Source organism: Dermacentor variabilis, unplaced genomic scaffold, assembly GCF_050947875.1.
Source record: "Dermacentor variabilis isolate Ectoservices unplaced genomic scaffold, ASM5094787v1 scaffold_12, whole genome shotgun sequence".
NCBI classification, from domain to species: domain Eukaryota; kingdom Metazoa; phylum Arthropoda; class Arachnida; order Ixodida; family Ixodidae; genus Dermacentor; species Dermacentor variabilis.
In genome coordinates, this window is record NW_027460280.1 from 41102123 (window position 1) to 41116658 (window position 14536).

General features: G+C 44.1%; 1 protein-coding gene across 6 annotated transcripts in view; it reads right to left on the reverse strand.

Moving 5' to 3' along the window:
* Positions 1-14536, reverse strand: part of LOC142566136 (armadillo repeat-containing protein 8-like) — a 99196-nt gene that overhangs the window by 4035 nt on the left and 80625 nt on the right. The window lies entirely within an intron of this gene.

The window sequence follows — 14536 nt, forward strand, 5'->3', positions numbered from 1 at the left end:
AACGCGTTTTCGCATTTGTCGTAAGGCTATCCGGCTACGCTAAAACTGTGTTACCAGACGTTAATGGCTGCAAATGTTCGTATTTCTCCAGTGCATCAATGTGGGCCTAATCACGCTTTCATTAAACTAGGTGCACCTGCATGTGCTGCGTATTGATAGAAGATGAAGAGAACTGCTTGTGCTGCCAGGAGGTGCAAGAGATTAGGAAAAAAATTACCGACGATTACGTTACTTCCTAATGCGAAATTTGAGCGCAGCAAATAAGCTGTTTCACCTTTTCGATAGATTGAGGCAAAGAAATCGAGCAACACATGTATGCGCTATCACAGAATTTTTTTTTTATTTTTCACACGTATTCCTTTAACAAAGACTCCACTAACAGTTCTTGACAGTCATGAAGGAAGCTTTGTGGTCGGAGAAATAGACTGATATATGTTCGACTTGGTACACCAATGCTTGATTCTCAAAGACGAGATCTATACAAGTGCCTCGCGAGGTTGTCACAGCCGTGGGACGCGTTATGAGCGAGAGGAACGGGATGTTCTCCCGCATAAGTGTTAGGAAATTGCTGTTTGTCTTTATGTCAAGCCACCACCGATCTGGCTCTCTGATTGCCACCGCACAGGGGTTGCATTGGAGGAGGAGCGAAGAAAGGAATTAAGTTCGAGGCGGCGCTTTGACAACCGGAGACTCGCAGGAAGAGGGGGGAGGGGGGCGGCGTGTACACCCAGCGGCAAACGATGGGGGCAGAAGCGCGCGCCGCAAGCGGACAACACGATAAAGGGAGGAGGGAAGAGATAGCAGCGACTGACTGATGCCGCTGACGCCGATAGTGAGTCAACCCCAGCTGCGGAGTTGGTTTCAGGGACAACGCCGCCGATGCCGACACAAACAATATGATACCCTCGCTTCCGCAGCGCTAAGAACCAGGTCTAGCCGTGGGAAGGTGGTCACGTATTCGTCGACGTGCCGGGGCCTACGTGAAATAACCGGCGCGTCGGCAACTGAAGAGCACCCTATCCGCCACACAAGAACAGGGGGGGACCCTTTCCTCCTCTTTCTGCATGGCGGCGACGGTGTTCTATGCAGTCACGTTATCTTGACTCTCTAGCGGCGTCAGCGGCATCCAGCGGTATCAGTCGGTCGCTGCTAGCGCTGGGGGGATGAAAGGGGGGCGGAGCTGGTTACGAGGCCGACGACAACGCCGACGACGACGCGAAACCCAGGAACGGACGCCAAAGAGCTGCGCTCTAAAACAGAAGCGCACGCAGTGCGTAACAAGTTCAAGACAATTTAGGACTGTGTGCCTCAGCAGGGCAGTACTGGAAGTGGCACTTGCCCAGAAAGGAGTCGAACCGGCTGGACAAGGCAAGAAGTTTACACACAGGTGTGAAAATGATATAGCGAATGGAAAAAGAGTGATGCGGAACAGCGCGGAACAACGCCGGGCTTCACTCGCGCCGATTTAATTGGAATACCGATTGCCCGCATCGTTGTCAAGCTCCGATGATAGTCACTGTCGCGGAAATTGTCCGAGCACAGCACAGTTGATTTCGTCGGCACGAACTTATCTCTCCTCACCGCACGTACCCACTGCGCTGAAAGCTTCTTTTCCTTCGGGAATTTGTGAAACACCACATCGTCTCGCCCGCCTGTGTTCGCGCAGCCGAATGCTGCACAGAACGAGGGCATGTTGGGCGCCCTTGGCTGTAGGCACTCAGGCAGCACAGAAGGAAAGAACAGTTTACGAAAATCGCAAAACAAACGTGAGCGGCGGGGGCAGGGGCAGATCTCTCGTAGCGTCGTTCAGTAAAGCGCAGGACGGAAAGAGGCATGCCAGCACATGTTGCAGCTCGGTTGGCTCGGTCTCCGCCCATGACGTCACTCTCGCCGGTTCTCTCCTCTGCCAACGTCCTCACCCGGCGCTCCGGGAAGCGATGGGGGCGTGTCCGCGTGGGTGATTTAGAAAGCGATTTCCGCCCGTTATATGAACAAAACGAAAAAAAAAAAATTTCGGAACCGTAAATCATTAGGTCTGTTCTTCCCAATCCCAGCAATTCATAGAAATTGAAAACCGTTTCAGCTTCCCTTTAAGGGAAGCCAGTGGTGCCTAAATCGACCGCTGGGCAGATATCTTCACACATCGTTTCCCTAACTTTACCACAGCAAGCACATGCTTCTTCTTCATTCCTATATCTTTCTTTATCGGTACGTGTTCAAAGGCGTCCTGATCTCGCTTAGAAAAGTAATGAGCTTCCCTTTGAGTTATCATAAATTGTTTCTTTCCTGATTTCTTTTTTTCCTCTTAATTACTCATGGCAGGTTTCTTTTCCATTGCCGCCACCCACGAGATTATTTCAGCCTCTCCGACTTTCCGCTGTTCTTTGTTGCTGTGTTGCCCACCCTACAGGCTGCACATTTGCTGGTAAGCTTCCTACTTCTTTTCCTCTACTGTGAATCAATGTTTTTCCTGTACAGATACCTCAACACTCTCTCAGCCCATTTACTTTCTTTCATATTCCTCGGTAATTCTTTGTAATCAATTTTACTGTGAGCTTCCCTCACTTCAAAACTGGTCCAGCCCATATCACTCTGCACAGCTTCATTTGTAGTCCTTCCGTGAGCGCCCAATGCGAGGCGTCCCACCACCTCGAGGACACTGGAGCCTACCCACCCACTATGGTGGGCTTCCGGTCACACCTCTCCACTCAAGACGTCATGCTCCAGCTCTACCACCAGATTATCAATGACCCAACTAGTGGCAACCGGGCCATCCTCGGCCTAGATTTGGAAAAGGCATTTGACAATGTAGCACATGCAGCAATCCTGAGCCGCATAAACAAGCTCAACTTGGGTGAGCTTGTTTATGCCCCCACCCCCACCGATGAGGGCCTCATTAACTTGAACGAGGTAGCACACCGCTCTGCGCGAGAACTGACCCGCCGCGCAGAATCGGGGACCGCCTCTTCAAGTTCGGAACTGCTGGCTCAAAACACACGAGAACGCCTGGTCAGGTACAATGACATCACCAAGCACTACCAGCTAGGCAGGCGGTTGCTGCCCCCACCTCACCCCATGCTGAAACGTCGCCAGGCAGTCATCTGGCGACAATTGCAAACACAAACATTCCCCAGTCCGGTGCGATTGCAGCACATTTTCCCAGCGCAATACCCGACTGCTCTTTGCAAATTATGTCAGGAAACTAGAGCGCGCTGTCACACATGTTGTGGGAGTGTCGGGTTACATCAGCTACAATGGCAGTAGCTCCGGAGGCTCTTGCGTCGAAGTGGGCCGCCGCTCTGCGCAGCTCCAACCTCAATACACAATAGTGGGCTGTCCAGCAAGCCCGAGATGCAGCGACGAGGCAAGGTCTCGAAGTCCCCTCATGGGAGACCTGAGCCCGGGTCATCAAATTTGCCGGATTCAGAATAAAGTTGTTTCCATCCATCCACTGACCTTTGGTTCCCTTCGAGTCCTGATTGTACCCCTGATTTAAAGCAAACAACCGCATTTCCAAAAGTAAGTCCTGGAACCACTACCCCTTTCCACATACCTCGGAGCCCCTCGTACCTATTGTATCCCCATAGCGCTCTGGAACACATCTGATTTTTGCCGCCACCTCGCGCCAGAAAAAAAATAATTATCGCTACATTTTCACATGTTGCCAGTGCAAACCTAACAAAAACGCAATGCAGCTAACTCTAGGTGCACAACGCTTTCTGGGGCGTAAGCATAAGGCAGGCAAACCTACCACCAAGCTTCCCGGTAGACTGCTCAACCGCCATATCACCCTGCACAACTTCATTTGTAGTCTTCCCGTGGGTGCCCAATGCGAAGCGTCCCACTTTGGCTGCCACTGAGTCCCGATTGTACCCCTCATTTCAAGCAAGCAACTGCATTTACAAAAGGAAGTCCTAAAACCATTACACCTTACCCTGGAGCACGTCGTACACCTATTGTATACCCATAGCACTCTGTGCTTCATTATGGCTGCATTTCTTTTCCCCTTTACTGTTACTGTTTTTTCCTGCGTTTCCATATATCTATTGCCTTCGTTTATCCATATACCAAGGTATATATATTCTTTTACTCGAGGTATTTCCTGGGCCTGTATTGCCACTGTCTGTTCACTGGTTTCATTTAATACCCATAACACCCAATTTTCTAACGCTACATTTCAAACCTACATTCTTGCCTTCCTGTCCACAGATATTAGCCAGACGCTGCAAATCACTTTGCTTGTTAGCAACGCAATGTCGTCCGCATAAAATAAACCTGAGAATTGCTGCTATACTACTGTACCCGCCTGTTTGTATGAGATATTAAACCCGATATTGCTTCCTTCTAGCGCCCTCTCCATCCTCACCATGTACATCATAAACAGCAGTGGGGATAAAAGGCACCCCTGCCTAAGTCCCTTGTTGATATCAACTTTCTACTCACTCCTCATCCATTCCCATTCTCTGTCTTGGCTCGGTACCGCAGTCTGTATGGCGCCGTTTTACTCGCCGGTGGCAGCAAAGGGTGGTGATGGCGTATGCAACATCACCAGTCCCCCAATTGGGTGGCGGGAGATTTGAATTTCGAAAAAGGCATTCGGACCCTTAAGATGCAATTTTCTCGTAAACGAAGTCTTTTCTTGGCGCGAAACAAGCGTTGCGAGGTTTCTGGAATGGTATTAAAACAATCCACGTTGACTTAGTATTTGACTTTAGTGTCCCTTTAAGGAATACATACTGTGCCTCGTGACAATTGGCCCTTCCCACGCTTGTTATGCTTCACCGCGTAACATTGCTGTATTGAGGTAAAGCTAACTTTCGGAGCCGCATTACGCAACGCGCTGTGCTTTGCGAGCTTCGAAGCCAATCGCAAGGATTACAAAGGCGGAGTCGGTGTCATTGCTGACAGCGTCAAATTCTTTCAATGAAAAACACGGCACCGCACGGCAAGAAGCTTAATAGCGAATGTAGAAGCAGCTAGGCCTAACGTTGCCGCGGTGGTGACTGGCTTATGCTACTTCAGACCTGCAGTCTGGGCAATTTACACTGACTCTACGGGGTACGTGGTGGTGCCGCGAAACCGTGCGAATATCGGACATGTCCGAAAAATCGGGCGTCTGGAAAATCGGTCGTTAACTACTCTGGCAATACCTCGAGCCGACGACACGGCGTCAATGACGTCTCGTTGCGATTCCTCTGTTACTGGAGTCAGCATTAACGCGACTTTCGTTCCCTCTCATTAAGACTACAACTAACTTTCCCTGACAGAAGCACAAATTCCCCGAGTTTTCCCCGAGTATTTCCAGACTATTCAAATTCCCTAATAATTCCCGGTTTTCCCGGTTGGTCGACACCCTGGAAATAAAACTCAACAAAACTTACAAAGCTATGCTTGTATCTAAAGATTAAAATGCTAGTAATTTTTGACGTATGCACAGAAGATTTTTGCTACCTGAGAGCCCATATCTGTAAATAAAAAACTGGAATCCCTACACTTGGCTGTACCATGCAGCAAAGCAGTTCCTCAATGTGAAACATAAGAGAATGTTGCAAGTCTTGCTGTAAAGTCTTGTTTTATGCTGTGTTTTGCTGTTATAACATTTCTTGCAGTTTCAGCATGTCTCTATGTTAGCTGGCTAGTGCTGAATGGGTTCAGTTAGTGGAGAAGCACGAAATAGTGGTGCATGCTCAAGTTCCGGGTTGATTTCTGTCGTTGCTGCTCTTGGAATCTAGTCAGACGAAAAGGCAGCATCCTACGACTCGCTGTTGCTTGAGCTGTCAATAAGATCGGCCGCAGACGCAGCAGAATTGCGAGATCTGCAACGTTTCGGAACATGCATGCCCCTTCTGGGGGCAGCCGTATTCACTTTCAACTCCCAACAAGTGCACGTCTTTGGAGCCGGTACAAAAATTGCCATTAAGCAGGATAAAAACGAACTCTATAAGAAACGAAGCTTTACTTCTCCTACTTTACGTCAGATGGCGCAGTGTGTCCGTAAGCGAGGAAGGTTTCGGAAACGGTGTTTGGAACCATCTTTTGTATTCTTCTATATGTTTCAACCACACCTGCGCACTCCAGACGCCTTTCCTAGCGAAAGCGAAATGGACCCTCGTGGGCTGGAATGGAGAGCGGTGCCTGCACCACTTTGATGGAGGAAACCTTAGGCCTCGGTGACTGACGAAGACCAGCGCAGGCAGCATAGCTCCTGTTGTGTTTACATCTTGAAAGTGGGATGGAGTTTCCATGGCAAGAGGGGAGGGACCCTGCGTGTGTGTGTGTGAGATAAAGAGAGACGCTCTGTAGAGACCTGACAGCGCAGACGTTGTGTCTTGTCTTGCGCTGATTTGTTTTCCTTTGCTCTCCTGGTGTTGCTAACCAAATTCAAGTTTCCTTCAATTTTTCCCTTTGAACCGAATTCTGTGCCCATCAATATTTCATACTTTCCTTGCACCAATAAGTTGTACTACTAGTGTTCGAATATTGAAATTTCAACTCAAACCGAAGGGTAAAAAAAAAAAAATTGTATCCAAATCTTGTCATTACCCATGTAGCAATGGCAACTTCAAGAGCAAGCTTTTTTGCTTAAATTAATTGTAAATCGGGCCATAATTAAAGTTTTTATGCTTGCATGGCATCTGTGCTAGACATACTCTCGTAAGGTCTGTACTGTGTTCCATACATAGCAGTCAACGCTCTACACAAGAAGTTTGGACAAGAAAAGTTATCACTCCCCACGTTCTGTCTATGCTTTGTTGGGCATTTCGTCCATGCTTGCTGCGCGCCAACAGCATTCGCTCACGCGAGCATGCACGTGAGGCTCCTTGCGACGGGTTGCAAATAAAAAACCCGAAAATAACTACAAAAACAAAAATGATCTAAAACAACAAATTAGCAGCCATATGCCACAGTGTGTTTTTAAGGGTTAGAACTTGTTTCTTTCAATACTGAGCCCATATAAAAAACAGTTGCGCACAATTGCGGTTAAAAAGCATCGAACTATATCTAAGTGCGAACGAAGCCACTGCAAGAAGTCTTTCTAGCCTCCACAGCATTGACTGCTATGTATGGAACGGAGTATAGTCACATTTACGCTCAACCTAGCGAGTGTGGTGCATGCGGTTACGTTCATAGCACAGATGGATATGAAGCCTGTACAATTGCAATATGTATAATATAATATAATATATATAATATAATGTAATATTTAAGCCCGGAAAACTTAATGCAAAATGAAAGCAACTGCAGTGCAGAAACAGACAAGGGATGAATGACGGGGACAGGGACAAGCACTTGCTTTCCAACTAAAGGTTTTTTTTTTTTTTTAGTTTCACAAATACACAGAAATACGTGACCACATGATTGCCAATTGCAAGCATGTGGACATCTAGGAAACAGTGATGCAAATCTCACAAAAGCAAAACAGACTAAATATCTAGAAAGGAACACACACACACACACACACACTGCTCAAGTATGACAGTTCTTTTTCAGAGAGAGAAATTGAAGGTTTGCTTACACTGCCATCTTTGGCTGCTGCTTCTACGAGTATTCTGGTAGAGTTATTGTGATGTTTGGCTATAACTCTCGTACATTAAGCTGTGAAACACAACTACACAGAGTGCAATGCAGGGCAAGAAAACCTTGTCTGCCTTTATTTTACCTTCAGACTAGGTTCCCACCACCTGCTAGTTTGCTTTATATACCTGAGTCAACAGGAGAGAAGGATATCTAAAGTAAAAAAATTTTGGGGTTTTACATGCCAAAACCACGATCTGATTATGAGGCAGGTAGTGGGAGACCCCGAAAATTTCGACCGCCTGGGTTCTTTAATGTGCACCTAAATCTAAGTATGCGAGTGTTTTCGTATTTCACCCCAAGGCTATCATGCACAACTTCCTCAGAATAGTCAATAAATTCGTTTTTGTGCTTCTTATGCACACACATTTCATTAGTGACTGGACTTGCCAAATAATCACGACAGCTTTTGTGGCACAGAAAACATGACACATACACATGCACACTAACTTAGGTTTTTCAATCACTGAGACGCAAAGCATATATAAGATTACTGAGACTTCATTTTTCGCTGCTTCTTGTGCAGTATATCCTGTTTTAACTTGATTGTGTGTTTCTGACCTTCCGTGTAGTGTCTCAGTGACTGAAATAACCCGGTGGTGCGTCTAACCAACCTTCTCACTCTGATCAGGCTGTCTGTGACAGAAACTTCACTGCGTAGAGACAAAACTTGCTTGTTTATGGAACAGACTTAACAGGGTGGTTGCAGTTTGCAGACACACAAGTTATAGCCAAACATCACAATGATTGTACCAGGATAATTACAGAAGCAGCAGTCATAGCCAGACTAGGTGGCGGGCACAAACTTCACTTTTTCTCTGCAAAAAAGAACTGTCATACCTGAGAAATGCAGCATGTAATGTGTCTCTCTGCTTTTTGTGCAATTTTCGTAACTGTTTCTTTGTTTCCCATGTGCTTACGGTTGGTAGTCATGTGTTCACAAATTTGTGTATATCTGTGAAACTGAAAATAAACCTTAGTTGAAAGTCGGTGCTTGTGTCTGTCCCCGCTGAATATCTTGTATGTTGTCATTGGCATTATGAATTATTAACTAGCTGATTCTTTTACCTTGTTGCTTAATGCAAAGCCTCAAGTGCAGTTTTTTATATGCTGGAGTAAGTTTTGAGTTGTGGATATTTTACAAAACAAATTGCTAATGATTTAATTACCATGCCAATTAATATTTTCTGCTGTAATAACATTTCGTTGTGTTTCTTGGTACAAATGTACTCTCTATGGCCAGAAATAACTGTAAAGAAGTTGTTTTAGTTTTCCTTTATGTGTTATGGTGTTAAAGCTTTGCAGGATAAAGTATACCTAACCATGATGCGCACTGACTTAATTTTTTTTTTTTTTTGAGTACTTGTTGCTGACTGCCGGGTACAGCCCGACAAGCCTTCATGGCTTGGGCTGACCGGTTTTTTAAATGCGTAATATTTTCATGATATAAAAGATATTATTATTATTATTACTATTATTATTATTATTATTATTATTACATTCGCTGACATGTAGCCACACTCAAAAAGAAAGTTGCAGTTTCGCCCAAAAGGCGAAGCATCGATTGCGATAGCAAATTAGTGGACAGCTATATGAAGTAAGGATAGTAGTTTTATCGGCCGTATAAACTTGTAAAAATGGGCTTTACTAAATAAATCAACAAGCATGGTGTCACATGTGCACGAGAAAACACGATGACCGTGGAAATTGCTGTCAAAACAGTGCAGTGAGGAAACGCGGCAGCAGCAGCGAGCAAATTGATCTTCGCGTTACAAATCACATCAATGCAAACTATGCCACAAAAACACAACACAGCGTGGAGACTCTGTACCCATCACACTGGCTGGCTTTAAAGATACAGCGGCCCGGCCACCCGGAGTAGATTGCACCCCCCCTCCCCGCCCACCTCTACCCCCAAAGCCTTGCGCGATTATTCCCCGCTTTCCTCCCTTACGTGTGTGAGATTGAGCCACGATTGCCGGCTCACCTTTGCACGCTTTCACTTGCACATACAGCATACGGCACGCGGTGACAACTTTATCGCCCTTAGACTTCATACGGAAACATGTAAGTGCCCATACGGTTGCTATCGCAATAAAATATTGAACTCATTCACATTAGGCAGTTTATTTTTATGTTTTACTACTTTGCCAAGTTTTACTGCCGTATTCTCAAACAATTCTTAACTTAAAGCTCGTCCTCCTCTGCACTGAGTTGAGCAAACTGCCGTCCTTTGACTGATGACACTACACTTCTCAAGGGTTGCAGTAGGGAATAAAACTGGGGGACTTGGTTGATGTTCGTTATAATGGCAGCGCAATTGGAACGGCAACACAGAGAAGAGAAACACACAGGACAAGCACTGATACTGTGTGTTTCTCTTCTCTGTGTCGCCATCCCATTTATGGTGCTAGGTGAATCCAGATAAGAACAAACAGGTAGTCCTGGTCACAATTCCCGATTTTGAAATGAAATTTACGCAGGCTTTGGGCCTAGAGCAATGATGCTGAAGTTAGTCTTGTGAAAAAAATTCGGTTCGCCTTAAAAAAAAAAAAAATTCGAATTTTGGCCATCAAAAACACTTTTCCACCCGTATTGCGACTTCTTAACTTTGAGCGCGCATGGAGCAACAATGGTACACTTTTCGATCACAATATTTTTTCCCCACAAAGAACAAGTGAAATGTTACCTTATGAGTATTTTATTACAGTTGAGTACGGAAGAAATATTGAGAAAAAATTAAGAAACATGGCAAATGGACCAAAATATTTGTAATTCAGGATTTTATTACCCTAGAATAATTAAAGTGAGGATAATAAAACTAGATGCACGTGAACCTTAAAGTTTTCACATTTTATCAAAATAATTTTCGTTGCTTTGTCAAGCACCCTTATATTTAAGAATAGCACTTAAACATAAGTGGTTTGCCAAAAATATCGAAATTTGAAAATAGTTTTCTGAAAAAGACCATTTTTCATTTTTTTGAAAATAACTCTGGTTGAAGTCAAGGACGTTGTCTACCACTATGCATAAAAGAACATTGCACTATTTAAGTACCAAACAAGTTACAATGCATCAAATTTGACCACACACAGCCTAGTGGCCGTAACATGGATTTTGTACGTTCTGATTTGTTGAGTTGTGCAAGAACTCATTCAACATAATATTCATTGTCCAAATATAACACTGCCAACAAGCAATGCTGTCCTGTGAAGGGCAACTGTTCTTACCACGAACAACTGCAGTTCGGAGTTACGGGTCCACTTGCATCCCACATATGCTACGATTGAATGCCAGGCCTTGCCGGAAACGATACTCTTCTCTTGTTTTCAATCGACTGAAAGATTCAATGTCAGCTTTTGGAGCCTAAATTAATGTAACCTTTGGTAGCTTAGGAGTCAGAACTTGCACCATATCGGAAGCAGCATTGATGGAAGATGAGGCGGTATTTCGAAGGTTGTGTAGCATTGCCTCGTGCTTCACAATGCCTCCAATTCCATCGCAGGCATTTTTCCTATATCCAGTAGTGCAAGATAACCACTTGGCTGATGTGCACCAGTTGTTTCCAATTCATGAATTTGAAATTTGTTCTTGAATTGAGCTGCAGCGCCGTCACTGACATAAGTAATCTGAGCGTACACAGCGATGCGCTCTTCCAGCCATTAGTGCATCTTAGCCACGATGTAGCATGCATGGGCCAAGTCATGGCACATGTCATCGCTTACAACAGCAAAACTGTGCGCCCCTTTCTAGGCCGTGACCACACAGGTGAATGTGGTGACTACTTTTACTCCAGTGATGAGACTGAATTTCGTCTGCTAGCATAACTGTCCAGTTTTCTGAAAATCGAAATGCAGAACACTTGCTTTCTGCATAGACTTCTTTTGTTTACTGATTACTTCGCCTTGCATGCACCTGATGTACTAGTTGTGGCTTATCCATTTCATTAGGCATGTCTGAAGGTGCTCCAAGAATGCACTCGGGGTAAACTTTCTTTATGAAGTCAACTTTCTTTCAAGTAGCATATAATATTTCTTCATATTCAGGAATTCTATGGTCAGTCAATGCGAGACCTTTGACTGTTGGACGTGCTGGACACTCTCCAAGTTCGCACTCAAAGGAAAACAGACTGCATAGGCAAGGATCACAAAAGTCTTCGGTACTTTCCTTATTGACTGGAGCTCTTTTCCAGCGCACTAACTGCCAAATTTATGTTGGCACAATAAACACAGAGACACACTTCCTGAGTCAGCATGGTCGTGACCCATTTCGGTCGCAAAGAGTAGAATTTAGTCCGTCGGATTGCACTGTCGGGGTGAGCTTCTTTAAACGTGTAGCGAGTTTCACCTATACAGCATGTCATTACACGTTTCACAATACACTCTTTCTTGCCATCCAGTATAATGCGAACCACATGCTTCTTATTTGAGCTTGGTTGGCTACAATTAAAGTCATCTTCAGTGTAATAGTTCAATGCTGCTTCGAGATCTCTTTGGTTTACCCTTTTTCTTGTGTAAGGGTCAGGACTGGACCCTACACCATGACTTTCTTTGTACTTTCTGGATGTACGGATCGTGTAATATGTCACTGCTGGAATAACATGCTGTAACTCTTTGATGTCAAGAGACTTTTGCAGCAAAGTTAAAAGATGAAAATGCTCACTGAACAACTCTGAAGTTTCGAAAGCTTGCTTTAAGTTGTTCAGCCAGTCTGAACAGTTATTTCAGCTTTCTATCGATGTCACAGGCTGGCTTTCTGTGTCATATGCAGCAGATAAACTGGACTTAAGTCATTTCTTGAGAACATGCTCAATTTCTCCTTCCTTTCGCTTGGCATATGGGGTGCAATGTTTTCTTTTAATCAAATGTGGAGGTTTAAGTGGCAAAAGTTCTGGGCACCGCACATACCTGTTGAGCTTTTCAACGGCCGCTTGTTTTGGAACGAAATCTTCCTGCGACATAGGTGCCTCCTCAGACTCAGATGAAACGTCATTTCCAGATGTTTCAACCAGTGTCGATGCATCCTCATTTGTCAATGTGTGCTCAGGAGCCGGGGAAGTTGAAGAATTCATGGTCAGTGCCTTGAAGCGATTGACAGAATTCCCGCAAAGAAAATCTGTTTCTTAAATAGGAACACTGGTTTCAGGCAGGTGTTGCCTTATTTGAACAATGTACAATTCCTTTACACTACGAAAGTTCCGCTGATACAAAATTTTCTTCTTGTGTCTCTGCAGATAGTCAGCACAAACCACACATTTCAGGCTATACCTTGCGGCTTCAGACAGCGGAGGAAGAAACATGCGTCATGCACTGGAGGCGTCTTCAGAAAAAATACCGGCAGGCCTAATGTAGTATACCTTGTTGACGCATTGACAGCTTTCGCTTTCACTTTCTACGTTCCTTATCTCATTCACTCTCCGAATTTCAGTGTCACGTGCAGACGGACTCCGCTTACAATCGAAGGGGCACTGATGAAACAGGAGTGTCCGCTCCATCCGAACGCCCGCTGCCACAGATCGCCTGCTACAGATTGCTAAGCGCCCGATTGGAAGACAAAACTTCAGGTGCCATCCAACTTCGCGGCGCAATTTTTTTTTTCTCTTTTCTTATTTTTATTTTTTGAGGGCTTCTTTATGAATATGTCGGGTACAATTATTTTTGAACAACCTACGTCCAACTTGCAGCAAAATATCAGTGGCGCGGCCGCTAGGCTGACTGTGGTCACATTTGACGCACTGTAACTTGTTCGATACTCAAATAATGCAACTTTTTTTAACGCACAGTGGTAGACAATGTCCTTGACTTCAACCAAAGTGACATTCAAAAAAATTAAAAATGGCCTTTTTCAAAAAGCTATTTTCAAATTTTGACATTTTTAGTAAACCACTTATGTTTAAATGATATTTTAAAATATAAAGGTGCTTGACAAAGCAACCAAAATTATTTCAAAAGAATGTGAAAACCTAAAGTTCATGTGCACCGAGTTTTATTATCCTCACTTCAATCAGACTAGAGCAATAAAATCCTGAATTAGAGGTATTTTGGTCCGTTTACCATGTTCTTGATTTTTTTTCTTCTCAAAATGCCTTCAGTAGCAAACTGTAATAAAATACTCATAAGGTAGCATTTCACTTGTTCTTTGTGGGGAAAAAATAATGTGATCGAAAAGTGTACCATAGTTTCTCCGTGCACGCTCAAAGTTCAGAAATAGCAAAATTGGCTGAAGAGTGTTTTCAATGGCCAAAATTTGTGCGTTTTTTCTTCAGGCGAAAAAAATTTGTTTCACAAAACTAAGTTCAGAATCATTGTTCTGGGCCCAAAACCTGTGCCTAAAGTAAATTTCATCAAAATCGGGAATGGTGACTAGGACCACCTGTTCGTTTTTAACTGGAAAGGACGCGGTGTTATAACGAACAGAAGAATTGCCATAGATAAGTATGAAGCACCATGACCACTTCTGTCGAGGTGTGGTGCTGCTATCTACTTTCTTTCAGTGGAGGTCAATTAACTATCTCCTGACGATGGGGAAAACAGGTGTTTTTTGTAGGTTACCCCAGATTTTATTATGAAGGAACAACTGCGCTCAATATTTTATGTAATACATAAACAAAAAGCAGAATGAATGACTGTTTCATGCATAGAACTTTTATTAATGAGGTGAAGGTCATAAAGAAGAGAAATTACCAAAATCAAGATTGTGGGGTAAAAGTGAATGAATTTTGTAAAGACATGCTTGTGTCTACTAAGAAAGAAATGTAACAAAAATGATGAGCTATACAAAATGTATTGTCTGATAAGCACTATTTCCGAAAAAATCTAATTTTTTCATTGAACAGGTATTCCATGACAAAAATTTAAGTGCATGCACTACAGTTTGGCATGCCAGGCTGCAGCCGCTGATGTTCCAGACTGGCTTGCATCATCATCGCTCTCAGAGTCAAAGTCCTATGAAAAGGCAGCAT